This window comes from Onychomys torridus, chromosome 9 (genome assembly GCF_903995425.1).
Source record: "Onychomys torridus chromosome 9, mOncTor1.1, whole genome shotgun sequence".
Taxonomy (NCBI): domain Eukaryota; kingdom Metazoa; phylum Chordata; class Mammalia; order Rodentia; family Cricetidae; genus Onychomys; species Onychomys torridus.
Genome location: NC_050451.1, coordinates 58,932,573 through 58,950,357, shown reverse-complemented (window position 1 = coordinate 58,950,357; position 17,785 = coordinate 58,932,573). Strand labels below are relative to the sequence as shown.

Below are 17,785 nucleotides of genomic sequence, written 5' to 3'. Positions count from 1 at the left end.
AGAAAAGTGGGCAATCAGAGCACAGAACTCAACTGCAAAGTGTCTGGGGCTGGCGGCACCGAGAGGTCAGATGCTAGCTGGGGAAGATGGGCGCCGGGGACACAGGTGCAGCAGCCAGCGCGTCCCCGCTGTGCCGTGCGTGCGTGCGGGGAGGCCGAGGCTCGCCCAGACCCGGGGGACCGGCGGCCCCTCCCTCCGCGGGCGGGCTCCGATGTCCAGGCTACCTGTAGGAGAGAAGAAAACCCAACCCCTAGGCGCGGCCCCGAGCCGGGGACAGGCGTCCTGTGGGGCCCAGGCCCGGGGGAGGGGGGCGGTGGCAGGAGCGCGCGGCCCGGGGACGCCAGAAGTCACCTCGCGGGGAGCAAGATTGCTTTTTTCCGGTGAGCAGGGCTGGGAGGGGGAGGAGGTCTGGGACCAGCGGAAGCGGGTGGGTCGAGAATGTGTCCCCTTGTTCTCCCCGGTCCCCACTGGGGGCGGGGGCGGGGGCCACACCTGAGGGCAAGCCTCAATTAGAGGCGGCCGCAGGCTGGGAATGGAGGGGGAGGGCGCCCAGCCCCCACCGAGCTTCTGGGGTGGGCTTTCCCAGAGCTTCCAGGTGTGCCTGGGGGTGGAAGCCGTAAACCCGCCCTTCCTACGGTGCGTCGGCTTTTAATCTTGTCAAGGGGGAGGTCATTGTGTCTGGGACCCTCCTCTTAGTCCTCCTTTCCGCTCCTGGAAACTCCGGCCTCAGTTTCCCCCTCTTAAGGAGAACGTTGGGGCGGAGTACTATGAAGAGAGATGAAAAAGGGATGAAAGCTAACCTTTTTTTTTTTTTCCCACTTCTCCCAAGAATTATTTCAAAAAGTCCAGAACAGAAGTTGTAGGGCCGGGGCGCTTGTTTAGTCTGAACCAGAGGTGGGCTGCGGCAGACAGAACCAGCTCAGAGCTGGAACAGGGCCTGACCCCCCAACCCTGGGCCATTTAGAAGGTGGAGCCGACAACAGCCAAGAGGGAGGTCCCGCGGGCCTAGGATTGACATTCTCCTTCCAGCTCGTCATAATTGCTTTTCACCAGGTTGCTTTTTTTCTGTCCCCCTATCACAAAGAGCCTTAATCCCAGTGAAGACCGCCGGACGTGCTGGGGGTAGTTTTCTGGGGTGTGTGTAGGGCGGGTGGTCTGGGGCTGCAGCTGATAACTGGTGAGTTCAATGGGACTTTAAAACTGGGGCAACACCCAGCAATTACTTGAGGACAAAGAGTTGGGGCCCCCAAGGTGTGGAGTATTGGGACTTTGGGGGGCTGGGAGGACTTTGAGAAGGAGGGGGCTCTGATCCCTCTGATTATCGCAGGAATTTGAGACATTCTTTAAGACTCTAGACTGCCTCTCCAGCCGGGCCTTGGCCCACCCCCCACCCTTCCTCTTGGGTTAGAGGCAGCTTCAAAGGTGGACTGGGCCCTTTGTCTGGCCTCGGCTTTCTTCTCAGGCCTTTCCCGGCCCCTCCCTCCCTCTTTGACCTCCCCAGCACAGACAAGCCTCTCGGGGCCAGCTCCAGAAAGCTCTCACTGTTTCCTTTCTTGCTTTTTGAGGTGAGGCCTGGCAGGCAAGGACAGAGCATGCCAAAGAGTAAAGGGACAGCTTTGGAGGGCAGGACTAAACGGGAAGCCAGGGGCATCTCAGAGAGCCTTCCATCCATCTGATCCCAGGTTGGGCTCAAAACCCACTCCTCACCACACCTCTTAGTGCCTCTGCCCAGCCCACAGGCTCCCTACCCTAGGTAGCTTCTCACATCCCAGAGCCTTCTGGACAAGTTTAATATGAAAATGTTCCGGTGAAGAAGCCAGAACCAAGCATGGTGGCATTCCCCTGTAATCCTAGCCCTCGGGAAGCTAAGACAAGAAGATTGAGAGTTCTTGCCTGGACTACAAGAGACCCTGTCAAAAAGAAATAAATGAATAAAAGGAGTGGATTAAAAGGACCTGGTCTCTGGTAATGACACTTTAGAGGGCATAAGGGGTTTTGTAGCAGGAAAGGGACTTCTCAGTGGATTTCAGATCCACATAGAGACTTCAGCAGCCCTGGCTGCTTCTGGTATCTAAAGGATCTAAGCAGACTCTTGACAATAGCTTCTTGTAATAGGGGACAAGATGAGGCCATCCGAGGAGAGAAGGTGCAGGGGAGCCGCAGGGAGCCGCAGGGACCCAACTCAAATCCTGTGTGATGTGGTATTACCACACTCTAAGAATAACCTCCACATCAATCTTTTGCTCCATCTTTTCCCTTCACCGTCCTGTCCTCTAAACTCTAAAGGAGCTGGTGCAAGGAAGTCAGGAACGATGTCCATTCACGTCAGATACCACACAGCTGGTTCGAGTTTAGTCACATTGTCCAGCGACGTCCCCTGGATGCCAGTGGCCAGTGGCCTCCCAGTTACCAAGCCAGAGTCTTGCTCCAGACCACAGCTTTGCTCTGTAGTAGGCTATGCTTCCTGGCTTCACTGCCTTGTTCCTCTTTAAGTGGGGCTGGAGAGATGGTTCAGCGGTCAAGAGCACTGACTGCTCTTCCAAGGGACCCAGGTTCAATTCCCAGCACCTACATGGATGGCAGCTCACAACTGTCTGTAACTCCAAGATCTGACACCCTCACACAGACATAATGCAGGCAAAACAGCAGTGCCCATAAAATAAAAATAAATCAATTGGAAAAAATAAAAACAAAAACCTCTAAGTCCTTCTATGGGTTCCCCCCAGTATCGTCACCTTGGAAGCCATGGGCACCCCTTGCATACAATTGCTTTGGCAGGGCTCTCTAGGTTCTGTATAAATGAAGTCTCTGCCTATGCACTTCTGCACATCCACTTACTTGCCAAACACACAGGTCTGCGAGGGTTATCACTAACATGGTTTTCAAACCTCCTGTCCAGCCTCCATGTGGAGCCCTTACAGACACTAGCAAAACAAGAACACTTGCCTAATTGGGAGTCAGATACTCCTCTCCATCCTCAGTCGTCCAAAACCTCCATGGTTAATTTTGGTCAGCCAGTGGCTAGCTCCGCCTTCTGACTCAAAGCAAGCTTTATTGTTAGAATGCAATCAAAATACGGCACAATACTTGCCCCCCACTCACCAAGCACACCCCCTTCTGTTTCGCTTATTTTGTTTATTACTGTGTGTGCGTGCACGCATGCTATGTTATGTGTGTGGACACTCTTGCCACAGCATTCCTGGAGTGGTTTCCAGTCATCACGTCATCAGGCTTGCACAGCAAGTGTCTTTACCTGCTGAGCCATCTCACTGGTCCTGGTTTGGTTTGGTTTGGTTTAGTTTGGTTTTGGTTTTTTGGTTTTTCGAGACAGGGTTTCTTTGTGTAGTTTTGGTGCCTGCCCTGGATCTCACTTTGTAGACCAGGCTGGCCTCGAACTCACAGAGATTCGTCTAGCTCTGCCTCCCGAGTGCTGGGACTAAAGGCGTGCACCACCACTACCCGGCTGTTTTTTGTTTTGTTTTTTAAATAAAAATCTGTTTTTATTTTATATGTATGGGTGTTTTGTCTGAAGGTATGTCTGTGTACTACATATGTGCCTAGTGCCTTCAGAGAATAGAAGTGGGAGATATCTGAAGCTAGAGTCAAGGGCAGTTGTAGGTCACTTGAGATGGGTGCTGGGAACTGAACTTGGGTTCCTCAAAAGAACAGAAAGTGCTCTGAAATGCTCAGCCATCTTTCCAGCCCCTTGTCTTTATTAATTTGTGTGTGTATCAGTGTGTGTCCGTTTGTATATGTGTGTGACATGTGTGTGGTAAGTATAAGAGACCAGAGGTTGACATTGATCTGCTGTCTTCCTCTGTCACTTTCTATGCATATATACATACATATATACAAATGCATACACACACACACACACACACACACACACACACACACACACACACAGTCTCATGAGACAGGGTTACTCTACAGTGCACATTGGCCTAGAACTTACTACGTAGCCCAGGCTAACTTCAAACGTGGAGCCGTTATCCTGACAGCCTCTCAGGTCCTGGGATTCCAGGTGTGAGGCACCACAATCCTGTTCCCACCTCTCAGTTCTGAAAGCTTTGCCGCTCGTGTGCCCACATCTGGCTGCTCCCCGGCACCATACTGTCTGTTCCTCAGGACACAGGCAGGATGGGAAGCCAGAACCCTCAGGTGTACTCGGGAAAGAAGGGGTCCTGAGCAGTCACTGTGAATTAAATAAGTATTCATTTCCTCCCTTCGGTACCACAGCACTGTGCAGATCCTCCGGTTAATTAAAATGTTGGAGAAGATGGAGCTGCTTTCGGGGCACTTGAATTTTAATTGGAGGGATTAACCCGTGAAAGCATGGTTCTTTCATGGGAATCTTTTTGGAATTCTCTCTCTTTCTTAAAATGAAGATAAAAAGGCATCCAGGTGTGGTAGCACAAGCCTGTAATCCTATCACTTGGGAAGCAGGGAGTTAATGCATGAAGATTTCAAGTTTAAGGCCAGCCTGGGCTACTTATATAATGAGAGTCTTTTTTTTTTTTTTTTAAAGAAAAAGAAATATATCCCAAAAGAGTAGATAAAAAGTTTTGGGAATAAATCTGAGACTGTCCTCATGTCTGTAACACTAACATGGAAGCTTAAGAACTGCTGTACCCATGAGGCTGGGCTACAGAGTCTCAAAAGGACAAAAGTTTTGGAAGTAAGGAACTGAAATGTACTAAGCTCTAGAGATATGCCAGGCAGCATGCAGGCAGGCTGTGGAAAGGATTCTCACTTGGATGCAGTTGAGTCCTGCCGCCCGGATCCTTGCCGTCTGCACGCCTTAGCACAAGGCCCCCTTCCTTGCCCAGGTCCAGTGTGGTTGGAGCCGAGAGCTTACATGGAGAATTAGCTAGAATGTTCGGTCAAAGGATGAAGGTTGGTTTTGGTGCTGTGGCAAGAAGGAGTCTGCAAAGGGCTTTGGGAAGGGAGTGACAGGTTCGGTGGTCTGGTGGCAGCGTCCGCGGTGCTGAGGCTCTGAAGTCTCAGACGCGGAGTCCAGATTCTAGAAGGAAGGTTTCCAGTCTCTGCTGAGAAAGAGTCACTTTTGTTGTTGTTGTTTGTTTGGTTTGAGACAGAGTTTCTCTGTGTAGCCCTGCCTGTCCCGGGACTCGCTCTATAAACCAGGCTAGCCTTGACCTCAGAGATCCACCTGCCTCTGGAGTGTTGGTATTAAAGACGTTGCCCAGCTAAAGAGTCACTTTATAATTATTTGTTTCTTTCATATATATGTGTAAAAATACAAAAAACACATATGTAGCCTGGGTTGGCCTCAAATTCACAGCATCCTTCTACCTCAGCCTCCCAAGTATCGGGATTGTAGACATATGATACCACACCCATCCTAAAATGGCTACTTTTGGCCTTCCTCCTCCTCCTTCTTTTCTTCCTCTGCCTGGGTCTTTGTCCTCTCTGCTTCCTCCCCATGTGTCCAAGTGTCCAGGTGCCCTGGCTCAACCTTTCCAGGAGTTAATGTTTAGACGGCATAGGGCACCCCTGGTGTTACCCCTCCCAACATGTCAGTGCATGGGGTGGGGCCTGGGCACTGGCGTGAGACGTGGACAGAGAGGCCTGTTGCTTGGGCCACAGTCCTCTCAGGAAGTCTGGCACCAGTGACCTTTCTGGAGAAAGTAGCCCAGAAGTAGGTGTCTGGGCCTGGAGCCCTCTTCCTGAGAGAAGCAAGCGCCTCCACCCTCTGCTGGGATTGCAGATGCCTACTCCCAAGACCTGAGAGCTTCAGAAGGTATACTGGTCCTGTGTGAGGGAGGCCTCTTTGCCTGTTGGGTTGGCTGAGGGTATGGAAGAAGCCCACTTTGGGCAGAGTCAACCGGCACATGGGGTCAGTGTTGCCAGCTCCCTGGGAAGAAAATGTACATGATAGAGAGGGAAGAGGAGCCTCAGATCAACTGGTTTTCCAAAGGAAACTGGGCCTTCCCTGGACTGGGCTGGAGGGGACCCTGTTCTCCACAGATGGGGCAGGACAGAGATGAGCAGAGAATGGCAAAGGAGAGGAGGGTCTCCAGGCCTGGCGAACCTCCACCTCCAACCTGCACTAATCCTTCCTTACACACACACACACACACACACACACACACACACACACACACCAGGATCTCTCCTCGCAAGGGATGACCTTGACAACCTGAGGTCGACAGAGGGAGCCCTAACTCTGTGGACCCTTAGGCTCCAGGTCTGACTGGACCCTAGATTATTCCTGCGTAAGGTGTCTGGCTGGTGTGTGTGTGGGGGGGGACGGGGACATTCCAAACACCATGTGACTGATATGTTGGGGGAGTGGATTTGGGCCTTAAGGGACCGGAAGAGGCTCTGACTTTCGTCCAGGTCAAGGAGAGAGAGGGAGGTTTTGAGACTTGAAAGAGGTACCCAGGTAAATGGTAGAAGCAGGAGCCCACGGCCACATGTCCCACCCAGCCAGTGACCTTCTGGGATGTGGTCCCTCAACACCAGGGCTGTGAATCCCTGGTCCTTTTTACCTTCCCCACCCACTCCAGGGCCTGCCTGGAACAGGGCAGTTAGCCTTCCAACCAGCCTGTTGTCTGGCCCTGAGTTATGGTTCCCTCCAGGCCACTCCTGGAGCCAATCCTGGCTTATGAGGAAGAGGAGGGGGGAGTACTCTTGGTAGGGTACAGCTGGGGGCACAGCCCCAGCATCATAGACTCTGCAGGCCCTCTCCCTCTGTCCCTGAGGAAGAAGCAATAGGAGTCCGTTTTTCTCCTTCCCCTCCCATCGCTGCTGAGCTGGGCCTGGGCTGCAGGAGGTTGTCTTGGCAACGGGAGGCGGAGAGGAGATGCGCTGAGGGATGGAGGTGTATGTCACCGCGGAGGCTGCTGTGTTCCTGCCCCACGCCCCAGGCCCTTGAAGGTACTGAGAACCCTCCCCTCAAGTTTCCCTCCTCCTGGCCTTGCCCTGGACTCTTCCCCACTTCCCCCTGCCTCATAGGCTGGCTCCCACCAGGAAGGGACTCCTCTTTCTGCATCGTTGACTCCTACCCAGGGCTCCTAACCCACCTCATCCTAGGCTCCCGTCTACAGCCATCCTTTCTGACAACGTGCCTCGGGAGACCTTTCCTTCTACTGGAAGACATGTCTCCCTGGGTGGGGTCTGAAAAGGGGTTGGTAATCAAGGGAGGAGGAAGCGAGGCAGGAGCAAAGTCAGCAATCTGAAGGGCTGAGTGTCAGAGCCCTGGGTACCCGGTCTCCCAAAAGGATGGAGAAAGGCTTAGGAGGAGGGCCTCCCCTCCCTCCCACTCTTTCAGACCCAGACTCAGGGCGACAAGGGTGGGGTTGAAGGGACAAACCATGAGAGGCTAGGCAAAGGCCAGGACTAGCTAGAAAAAGCCTGGTAGCTCCTCCTCCAAAGCTGTGCCCCCCTTCCCGCCATTAAAGGTATACCCCATGCAGCTCCCCTGGCCTTTTCTCCCTGCTTCTGTGGATTGGATGTCCCTCCCCCACCCCAGGTTTTTTTTTTTTTTTTCTTTCTTTCTTCTCCCTCTCTACCTTCCACAGGACCCACCCTGCCTGCACCCAGGCAGCTAAGCTTGGGTTCCCTGCCCTCCTTCCCCTTCTCAGCCACTCAGCCAACTGCTTGCCTCATTTCTCCTTGTGTCCAAGCCACCTGCAGGTTACAGTCTTCTCTGTCTTCTGCTAACCGAGATATCCCTTCCCTTCCTGTCCCCTCCCGTCCTCCTCCCTTTGAAAAAGGACGCCGGGGCCATATTTTTACCTGTCTTTTTCAAGCCCCTCTCCCTGAGATTTTTTTTTTTCCATTCAGGAACCCCAGAGCCCCCTCTCCAGATCCTAGCTTTGCCCAGGAGCTGCTGATACCATCAGCTGACCGGCTGTGGGCAGCAGTTACCAGGGCAACGCAAGGCTGCCTAGGTAGGCAAGTCTGCAGCTGACATGGAGGTGCGGACCAGGCCAGTCAATGCTAATAGGGGTCCGTGTCTAGGCTTTCGTTGTACCCCAAATGGTTGAAGTTTTGCCAGGGAGGGAAGGCATGCCTCTGTGCTGGAGTGAGTGCCATCTGGTAGGAAGCTTCCTTTTCAAAAACATCTTCCCTGGGGGGAAGCCAGGTCCTTCATTCTACCCACTGGCCCCTACTACAGTTCCCAGGGGATCAAGGTTATTGAAAATCCACTCTGAATCTTACATATTCATAACATGGTTCCTTACATTCTTCCATTCACCCCCCTTAGGAGAGGGTTAATCCTTGAATGATCAGTTCTGGTACCCTAGTTGTTCCCTCATCCCAGAGGTGGGGACCCTCACAGAGCCTCAACCGCTGCTGGAAGATGGTGGAGCCCCTATGAATGGGGTTTGAGTTGCAGGTGCCTGGAGAGCTAGGCATAGCTCCCCTCCGTTATCAGAAGCAGCCTCTAACCCCCAGCCACTTGAACTCTGCTGGAAGGGTTGTGAGTGTGGATATTGCAGAGCCGGGCTGTGGGAAAGGGAGAAAAGGCAGCGCGGTCAATTCTGCTTCGTCATGATGCCGGCTAATGCGCCCCTTGTTTCAAATGGATCAGCTGTAGCAACACACCCAAACACACACACACACACACACACACACACACACACACACACACACACACACACACCCCGCACACACACACCCTGGGGCCGGCCACTATCAGTTGGTGGTGGGGAGGGGCCCGCCCGCCCAGCGACCGCCTGTCCTGCCCGCCCACCAGACACCAGACGCGGACTCCCCAGCGTTGGGTACCCAAGCTGGTGGCTTGTAAGAGCAGCAGGGGATGGGTGAAATGGGTGGGGGTTCAGAAGGAAGACCAGACCGCTGAGCCAAGACCAGCTCCCCTCCTTCGTCAGCTCCCACCCCACCCACCCTAAGCCGGCTTTCTTCCTGTTATTTGTGCTTTGCTAAAGCGCGGCTGGGTTCCTGGAAGAGCCGCCTCCTACCTAGATTCCTGAGAAAAGGCGGCAACCCGTGGACCAGGGCCTAGGCCTTTTGCCTTTCGGGGCTCCTGGAGAGCCTGGGCCCCATTGTCTGGGAGGAGGTAGGTGTCAGGGTCCTCTGCCTCTCTTTCTTTCCGTAGGTACTTTGGGCTGTACCTCTGGCTTTGGGGCATGGCTTTGGGTAGTAGCAAGGATGCTAGCAGAGGACCCTTTGGTCAGTGGAAGATTGGGTCTAGGTGGCTCGATCAGAGCTTAGCTGGGTTTGACCTGATCAAACCCCCTCCTTATTTGGGGAGAAGGATCTAGGGTATTGTCATGCAAAAAGTCCATACGACTCTCCCACCCCCACACCCACCCACCCCCTCACGCGCGCGCGTGCGCGCCCCCAGCACCTGCTTCCTGAGTCCTCCACCCTGCCTACCTAGCTTCTCTGGTCAGAATTCAAGGGGTGGGGTCGTGGGGGCACAGTCGGCGGAGGGAACTGTTATCTTCTTGCTCAGTGATGCAAGGAATCTTTGCCAGCCTCCCTCCCACCAGGTTAGGCGCCCTCCGGAGTGGCAAAGGTTCAGTGAGGGGCCCAATGCTGTTGGTTTACAGCCGGCTCTGGAATCCCTCCTAGCTGAGGCTAGCCAAGTTGGGGTGGGAACTCAGTGAAGAGTGAGGCTGTGTAGCAGGGTGTGACCGCAGTCCTAGCCTCCCGACAGCTAGTGTGCTGTCGGGGCGGCGGGGAAGGGGGGCGGAGCGGCCGGGGGAGATGATGAAGGGGAACGGGTGCTGAAACAGACCTAGAGGTCCTTTGGGTCCTAAGGGCTCTTCCTTTCCCAGCACCAGACACACAAAGCTCCCTTTGCTGGGCAGGCACACCTGTGTGTCTCCTCCCAGGGGACTGGTTGCCAGGTTGTTGTGGGTCTAGGAGAAGAAAGGTAGTGTTGCTGTGGAAGATGTAGCGGAGGCCCCAGGGGATGGGTCAGATGAGGGCACTGTGAGTATTGGGGTCCGCGTGCTCAGCACAGGGAAGAGATTCAGCAGACCATGCCAGGGGCTGTGAGCAGAGTAACGGGTGCCAAGGGAGGCATCAGTGGGCAGGTGCAAGTAGTTGTCCTTAGCGCTATGTGTCATCGTGAGGGGGTGGCGGGGGTCCTGGCAGGGAAAGTGGGCGAGTTCTCTGGCAAGGAGGGCTGCAGAGTCCCTGTGTGCACCCGTGTGCAGGAGTGCTGTCAGCAACCATGTGTCGGGCATGGAGCTCTTCTTCCTTGTATGCTCCTGTGAGGCTCGTCTCAAGACACCTGGCCTTTCTGAGGTTGGGACAACATCTAGCCACTGATGGGAAATGTCTTTCAGAGCTCATGTATGAGGAGAGTGGAATAAGGACCTCTCCTGAACCCTGAAATTCTGGATTTAGGGTGGATGTTTCCCCTCTCCCCAGATCTCTCAAATCAGCTGAACCCCAGGTACTCAGGCCTGTAAGGCCAGAGCAGAAACATGCTGGGACCAAGCAAGCTTGAAGGGATGAGGGACCTAGAAAGGAGGGACCTACCTCTTCTGAAGGAAGAGTGTACAGAAATGGCCTGCCAGCCGGGCGGTGGTGGCGGCAGCAGTGCACACCTTTAATCCCAGCACTCAGGAGGCAGAGCCAGGCAGATCTCTGTGAGTTCGAGGCCAGCCTGGGCTACCAAGTGAGTTCCAGGACAGGCGCAAAGCTACAGAGAGAAACCCTGTGTGTGTGGGAGGGAAGGGGGAACAAACCAACAACAGAAATGGTCTGCCAGCCTGATCAAGAGAGAAACCTAAGAAAACTCAAGCGAATCCAGACATAGTTGTGGGGTCAACAGGAAAAGGGCACCGAGCCTCAGGCTGTTGTGACTAAGAGTGGGTGGGCAGGCCCTGGAACAGTCATGTGGCAAGTCTCATACTGTGTTGGTAACAGGAGCACCTAGTCCAAAGCACTAGGAGAAGGTTAAGGAAAAAAATTGTTCGTGAGAAGAGGAAGTAAGAGAGTTTGCTGGCCTGAGAGAAGGGCAGGGGTAAGCTTGGCTTAAGTGAGGTCTTTGGTGAGCCATTGCTCTATGCAGGCCCTAACCCCGCTGTCCTGTGTCCCCACCCCACCCTACAACACACACATTCATTGTAGTACGCCTGGTCCCTGCCCTGTTGGTTGGCTGCACCGCCCTTCTCCCACCCTAGGATGCTGTTTTGGGAACTGGTGACCTAGCTGGAGCCTGTCTTTATTTCTGGCATTGAGTTGTTGCCACAGCAACTGTGCAAGTGAGGCTGGGAGGGGAGGGAGAGGGTGAAAGGCAGCAGGGGGGGGGGGAGGGAGGGAGGAAAGGGAGGACAGGAAGAAAGAGAGAGAGACAGAGACACTGAATGAAACAGAGACAGACCTCCCACCTGCCTGACCCAGCCCAGGTGGCCGGCTTGCCTTACTTGTTCCATACTGTCTGTGGCCTTCTCCAGCGTGGCTTGATGATGCCAGACGCTCCAGGACCAGATCCTCCAATCTCATCCAATCCTTGACTCCCAGCTCCCGCTCTACAGGCGAGGTGAGAGGCAGAGAGGCCCAAGTTCATATTAAAACAGGATCTTTGGGGATGCACTGGGAAGCACAGGAACTTCCTTTGGTTTAAGTACAGCCTGGGGTAGAATTCCAGCTTGGCTTCCTTTGGGTGGCCTTGGGCGAGTTCAGAAACTTTCAGCCCTTTTTGTCCTTATTTCAAAGTGAGTTAGAACGCCAATGTGTCAAGTCCAGCCAGGATATATAAATACCCCCAGGCTATACGAATACCCACACAGAGAAAGTAGCAACTGGCTTAGGATGGACAGGATGGAAGCAATGGCTGGACCAGAGCCCACCTGCGATGGTGGATCTGCCTGCCTGCTGAACCTTCATTTCTACAAGTCCAGGGGCCTCAATCTCGATTCATCCCTGCCTGAAACAAAAGCCCAGGGATGGGTGCCTGCAAACTTGGAGGTCCCTTTGGGCAAGTCTTATCACCCACATCCTGGGGAGCTGCAAAGCTCTGGTTGCCGTGGAGATGAGAGGGTGGGTGGTTTGAGGTGGGGCCTGGCTGGCGGCTCAGATAAGGCTGGGGCGCCCAGCTGAAGGTGGGTGCGGCTGAGATGGGAGGATGGGGAGCCTGCTGGCTTATTGACCTGAACCTGGGAGGTTGAAGGGTGTCTTCCGACACCTGGACTAGCTTCCTCCATGGTGCTCTGCCTCTCTTCCTTTCCCTCCTCCCTCCCTTCCTGCTGCAGCCTGGCTTGTCAGTCTGTGCCACAGAGGTTACAGGAGTGTCCTGAAGAGGAGCAGGACTGTGCCCGAGGATGGGAAAGGGGTCAGGCCCAGAAGCAAATGGAGACATTAGCTTGGGTGAGAGGACGCCACGTGGGTGCCGTAGGCAGATGCCTGTGCAGTGCGACTTGGCAGAAGCTGAAAAATCACACACACACACACACACACACACACACACACACACACACACACCTCCTTCCCTCCCACTTTCTTTCTTTTCTCATTTTCCACCCCCAAACATCTTCCCCCTGCTGGCCTTCTGACAGCCTAAAATGTCCCTGGGAAGAGCCTTATTCGTAGCCTGGGATTGTATGCAGCTTAGCAGAGGGCCTGGCATGCATGAAATCCTTGGGTTGCTCTCCTACATCACGTTAAGTCAGGCCAGGTGGGGCCAATGGGTCCAGCATTCTTGAGGTGTTCAAGGTCATCCCTGATAAGGTTACATTTATATAGTTGGAGGCCAGCCTGGCCTACCGAGAGAGCTCTTGCCTAAAAGAAACCAACAAAACACCCACCACGAAACCTTCCATTCAAATGCAAATGTCCCCACAGAGGTAAGCCGTTTCCCCAAAGTTGCTGATCTGTGTGCTCTGGCACCAAGGGATGCCAGACCCAGACCCGATGAAGCAGGAAGGCACCCCAGTGCTTTGGAGGGTCTGGGAGGGGGAAGGGACGGAGGAGCACAGTAACTCAGGCTGAAGTTTTGCATGCAGTTGGTATTGTGGTCAGTGGGCTTAAGTGTGTCCTTGACCCAGTACTTCCTCCTCTACAGACCTGAGGTAATAGTCAGTTCACAGGACTAGGATGTCAGGGTGAAGTGCCTGTGAAGTGTGAGGCCAGAGCCACTCACGACACAGTCTGCAAACACAACTATTACTATAACTCTGCCCATTGGTGTTTGAAATCATGTTCCTGAGTGGGGGGGGGGGCGGACGACAGTGCTGGTGTTTGTGCACATGGCCACATCCCCTGGGACCCCTCACTTTCCTGCTCTCAACACTCCGATGGGCAGCCATTGCTCCATAATGCACCCCACACCTGATGTTGGGGGGGGCACTAGAACATCGTTCTTCCGGCCAATCTGTGCTTAGTTGTACATGCCCTCCAGAGTGTCCCTTCCCAGCTCCCCTGCGCTCTGCTCTAGGCCACCTTACAGTCTGCATAAACTTTCACTTCCTTGGTAAAACAGGAGCCCGCTGACTGGCTCCCTCAAATGCCCTGCTCTCTTATTACCCAACCGCTTGTCCTTTCCCCTTCTTTCTGAGAAGCTTGTGCTTTCTCCAGAGCCTGTCCACCGCCTGGGCTCTGACATTCCCCCCCCCCCCCCCCCCCTCCCCCCCCCACCCCACACCTCCCTGCTGCAACCACAAGCCCAGGGCTTCCCTTCTTTAAAGCCCCTTTGTGGTGTCTGGCTCACATCTTTAATCCCAGCACTCGGGAGGCAGAGGCAGGCGGATCTCTGTGAGTTCGAGGTCAGCCTGGGCTACAGAGTGAGATCCAGGACAGCCTCCAAAACTACAGAGAGAAACCCTGTCTCGAAAAACAAAAACAAACAAACAAACGAGCCCCTCTGCTAGAGCCCTGCACAGACTCCACTCCTCCTGTGTGTACAGCCTTCTGTCACTTCTCTGGGAGCCCCCTCACTTCCTCCCAGTGATGGTTTCAGGCTTCTCTGGCATTCTCATCTCTTTGCTCTCCTTCCTCTCCCCTCAATGTTTATTGCATACTTCCTGTGGAGTACCAGATCCCCTTTGCTCTCACTCCCCAAAAGTGGGTCCTGGGTCTCCTCCAACCTTCAGAAAACACGGACACTTACATTATGATTCATAACACTAGCAAAATCACAGTTGTGAAGTAGCAATAGTTGGGGTCACCACAGCATGAGGAACTGTATTAAAGGGTTGCCATATTAGCAAGGCTGAGAACCAGTGTCTAGGCCAACAGTCCCCAGGCCACTCTTTCCCGCCTGGTGCCTCCTTTCCTCTGCACATAGCCACCTGTCCTCCAGCTGCCATGTCAGAAACGGATGCTTCTCCCTGTCCTGCCCCCCATCCCCTCCCTCCCCCCTTCTCTCCCCACGCCCTGAGTCAGCCAGTACCTGATCTGCCTGCACCCGCTGCTCCATTTTCTCCACGTTGCTTACTCCTGTTCTCAGCCCCGTGTCAAAGTCTAGCCCTTGCCCACCTCCTCACTGAACACTGCTTCTGTCTGTCGTCTGGTTCACTGGCCTCAAGCACTGCGGAGATCATGTCACTTCTTGGCTCAAAAGTTCTTAACCCTCCAGTGACAGAAGTCACTCACCGAATATGCTCTAATTCTAGCCTGAGACCAGACTCCTGTCTCAAATGGCTCTCAGTCCCCGAGTGCTGTATGTAATCCAACCATATTTGCTGGTTCCAGACAGACCCAGTGTGCCCCATATCCCCACCTCTGTTCACGCCTTTTTCTGTTAAGAAGCCTCTTTTTTTGCTGAGGTGGTGGCACACACCTTTAGTCTCAGTGCTCAAGAGGCAAAGGCAGGTGGATCTCTTTGCAGTCAGCTGGTTTGCATAATTCCACTTTGTCTCAAAACACCTGTCTTTTTAAAGCTGGGATTGGTGGCAGTGGCCCATTCTTGTAGCCTCAGCACTTAGGAGACTAAAGCATGAAGGTTATAAAGTTAGAGGCCCTCCGAGACTGTGAAGTCCAGGCCAACCTGGGCTACGGAGTAAAACCTGTCTGTAAGCAAACAGACAAACAAAAAACACAAACAAACAACTCCTCTTTTCAATTTTTAAAAAAAATATTTATTTATTTATTTATTATGTGCACACATCCCTGCAGGCCAGAAGAGGGCACCAGATCTCATTACAGATGGTTGTGAGCCACCATGTGGTTGCTGGGAATTGAACTTAGGACCTTTGGAAGAGCAGCCAGTGCTCTTAACCTCTGAGGCATCTCTCCAGCCCCTCTTTTCAATTTTTGTATGACCTCAAACTGGGCATCCTTTATAAGGAGGTGGTTCCAACCTGTGTGGGTTACAACTCCTTTGAGGGGTCAAATGACGCCTTTCACAGGTGTCGCCTAAGACCATCCTGTATATCAGATATTTACATCACGATTTGTAACAGTAGCAAATTACAGTTATGAAGTAGTAATGAAAATAATGTTATGGTTGGGGACCAGCACAATGTGAGGAACTATATTAAAGTATCACAGTATTAGGAAGGTTGAGAACCACGGCTCTAAGGCCTCCAACAAGTGCCTCCTCTGAGAAACTTCTCCGTTCCCCCACAGACACCTCTCCCTTGACTTCCTGCAGCCCACTGCCTGATCTGGGATGTGTGCCTCTCCACTGTGTAGAAGTTATCTATGGGCAAGCTCTCTTCCTGGAGGGGCCTACATCGGTCCTTTCGTTCATCTTTCTGTTCATGATGCTCAACACCGAGCCTGGCGCGCTGTTCGGTGGGGAAGAGATGATCCGGAGTGGGTGGGTGGATAAGTCAGTAGCAGATCTCCTACTAGACTGGAGAGGGGTGGGTGGATGGACAAGCACTCACCTGTAGAGCTAAGCCATAGGTGTAGACCTTACAACAATGGCTGTTGATAAAGTAAAAACCAGAGCTTAGCGCGAGAGAGCCGACAGCTTTGTTTGTTTGTTTGTTTGTTTGTTTGTTTATTTTTTCTGAGACAGGGTTTCACTGTCTGGCTGTGAACTGGAACTTGCTTTGTAAACCAGTTTGGCCTCAAACTCAGAGAGATCTGCCCGTTATTGCCTATTGACAGCCCTTAAGTGTGTACCAGAATGCATTTTGCTCATCGGGACACACTGGTTTAAGTTTTTTAAAATCAGCTCTGAGAAGGCTGGAGGAGTGTGATGCTCTAGAAAGAGAATCCTGTTACCACAAACACCAAATTCCTCCTGTGTGCCTGATGGAGATGCCCAGGTTCTAGAATTCTTTTCTTTCTTTTTTTTTTTTTTTTAATTTGCTTTTCAAGACAGGGTCTTCCCTATGTCTTGGAACTCATTTTGTTGAGCAGGCTGGTCTCAAACTCAGAGCTCTGCCTGTCTATGTGTCTTGAATGCTGGGATTAAAGGCATGGGCCACCACACCCAGCCTCTGGTTCTAGAATTCTCTTTTAAAAAACTTATTTAACATACATTGGGATTTTGCCTGCATATATGTTTATATGAGGATATCAGATCCCCTGGAACTGGAGTTACAAACAGTTATGAACTTCCATGTGGGTGCTGGGAATTGAACCTGGGTCCTTTGGAAGAGCAGCCGATGCTCTTAACTACTGAGCCATCTCTCCAGCTCCCTGGTTCTAGAATTCTAAAAAAAAAAAAAACTTGCAGGACACATCACTGGATGGGCACCCTGAATCATGCCATCAGGCCAAAGGCACTTAATGTGAGCTACTTGACCCTCGACATGTCCTTAACCTCCCCAAGCCTTGGTCTCCTGATCTGTGAAATGGATCTACCCTGAAGGGTGGCAGTAAGATAAAGTAGAATAATATTTGTGTAGTGTTTACCTGCATCTAGTATATGGTACTTAGCACAGCTACTTGAGAGCTGAAGCAGGAAAGGGTCACAAGATAAAAGGCTTTCCTGGATTACAGAGTAGTTCAAAGCTAGCCTGAGTAACTGATTGAGGCCCTGTCTCAAAGCAAATAATGAAACAAAGAAGGCCAAGTCTGTGGCTCAGTAGGAGAACACGCTAAGCTCAGTCTCTGGCATCTCATGCACAGAGTGTCTAGCACATAACATGCATGCATTCAGCAGTGACGGCTCTGGTACGGAAGCCGCCCTCTGGAAGTCAGCAGCCCGTTCATTTCAGGGAGAAAAAGCGCTCCAGTACATCAGCCAGTGCTTAAACAGCACCTTCCCTGTGAAGTCACTGTTCAGAAAAGGGTTAGCACGAGAACAGGACGGCAGGGCCTTTCCCGTGGATCCCGGAGGATGAGTGGTCTGAGGGAGGCAGGGGGTGGACGGAGGTGAGTAGATGTGGGCCAAGGTTGGTGAGTGAGGACAAGGGCTGCTGACCAGTTCACTGACACGTGGGCAGCAGGATGGTCGAGATGAGGTACAGGTGAAAAGGATTGGGAGAGCCAGGCATGGTGGTCCAGGCTTTGAATCCCAGCATCTGAGAGTCTGGACCTAAGATAGGATTGAGAATTTGAAGGTAGCCAGGGCCATGCAGTGAAGGAGAGAGGACCATGCTGTGAAACTCTGTGAGGAGAGAGAGGGAGAGAGAGAGAGAGAGAGAGAGAGAGAGAACTAACTTAAGAGGACACGGCTTCACCCCCAAAGAGAGAGAACAAACCAATGGTCTCATTCTTTCGTGACTGCCTATAGAAAAGCCCCCCTAAATTCACTAATCCCTGGGGAGATAGAAATAATACTCGTAGCTGACCCTCTACATGGAGTAGATCGTGTTCTGTGTACTATATATGCCCTAATGTATCTACTCTGATGCGGGAGAGATGGCTCAGTGGTGAAGGGCATTGGCCGCTCTTTCAGAGGACCCAGGTTTGGCCCCTAACACTCACACGACCCCTC

The 17,785-nt window shown here is 52.8% G+C and overlaps 1 protein-coding gene across 10 annotated transcripts in view; it reads left to right on the top strand.

Moving 5' to 3' along the window:
* The first annotated feature begins 119 nt into the window (after positions 1 to 119).
* The window catches only part of Dmtn (dematin actin binding protein), a 34,650-nt gene continuing 16,984 nt past the window's right edge, over positions 120 to 17,785 (top strand). For 2 of the 10 annotated variants that reach the window (XM_036198895.1, XM_036198890.1), the window contains exons 1-2: positions 6,395 to 6,900; positions 8,919 to 9,049. The gene's annotated coding sequence lies outside the window, so the exon portion shown is untranslated. Of the gene's footprint in view, positions 381 to 6,394; positions 6,901 to 8,692; positions 9,050 to 11,423; positions 11,492 to 17,785 lie in introns of those variants that run through there. The other 8 variants (XM_036198897.1, XM_036198892.1, XM_036198896.1 and 5 more) reach the window with 6 other exon arrangements.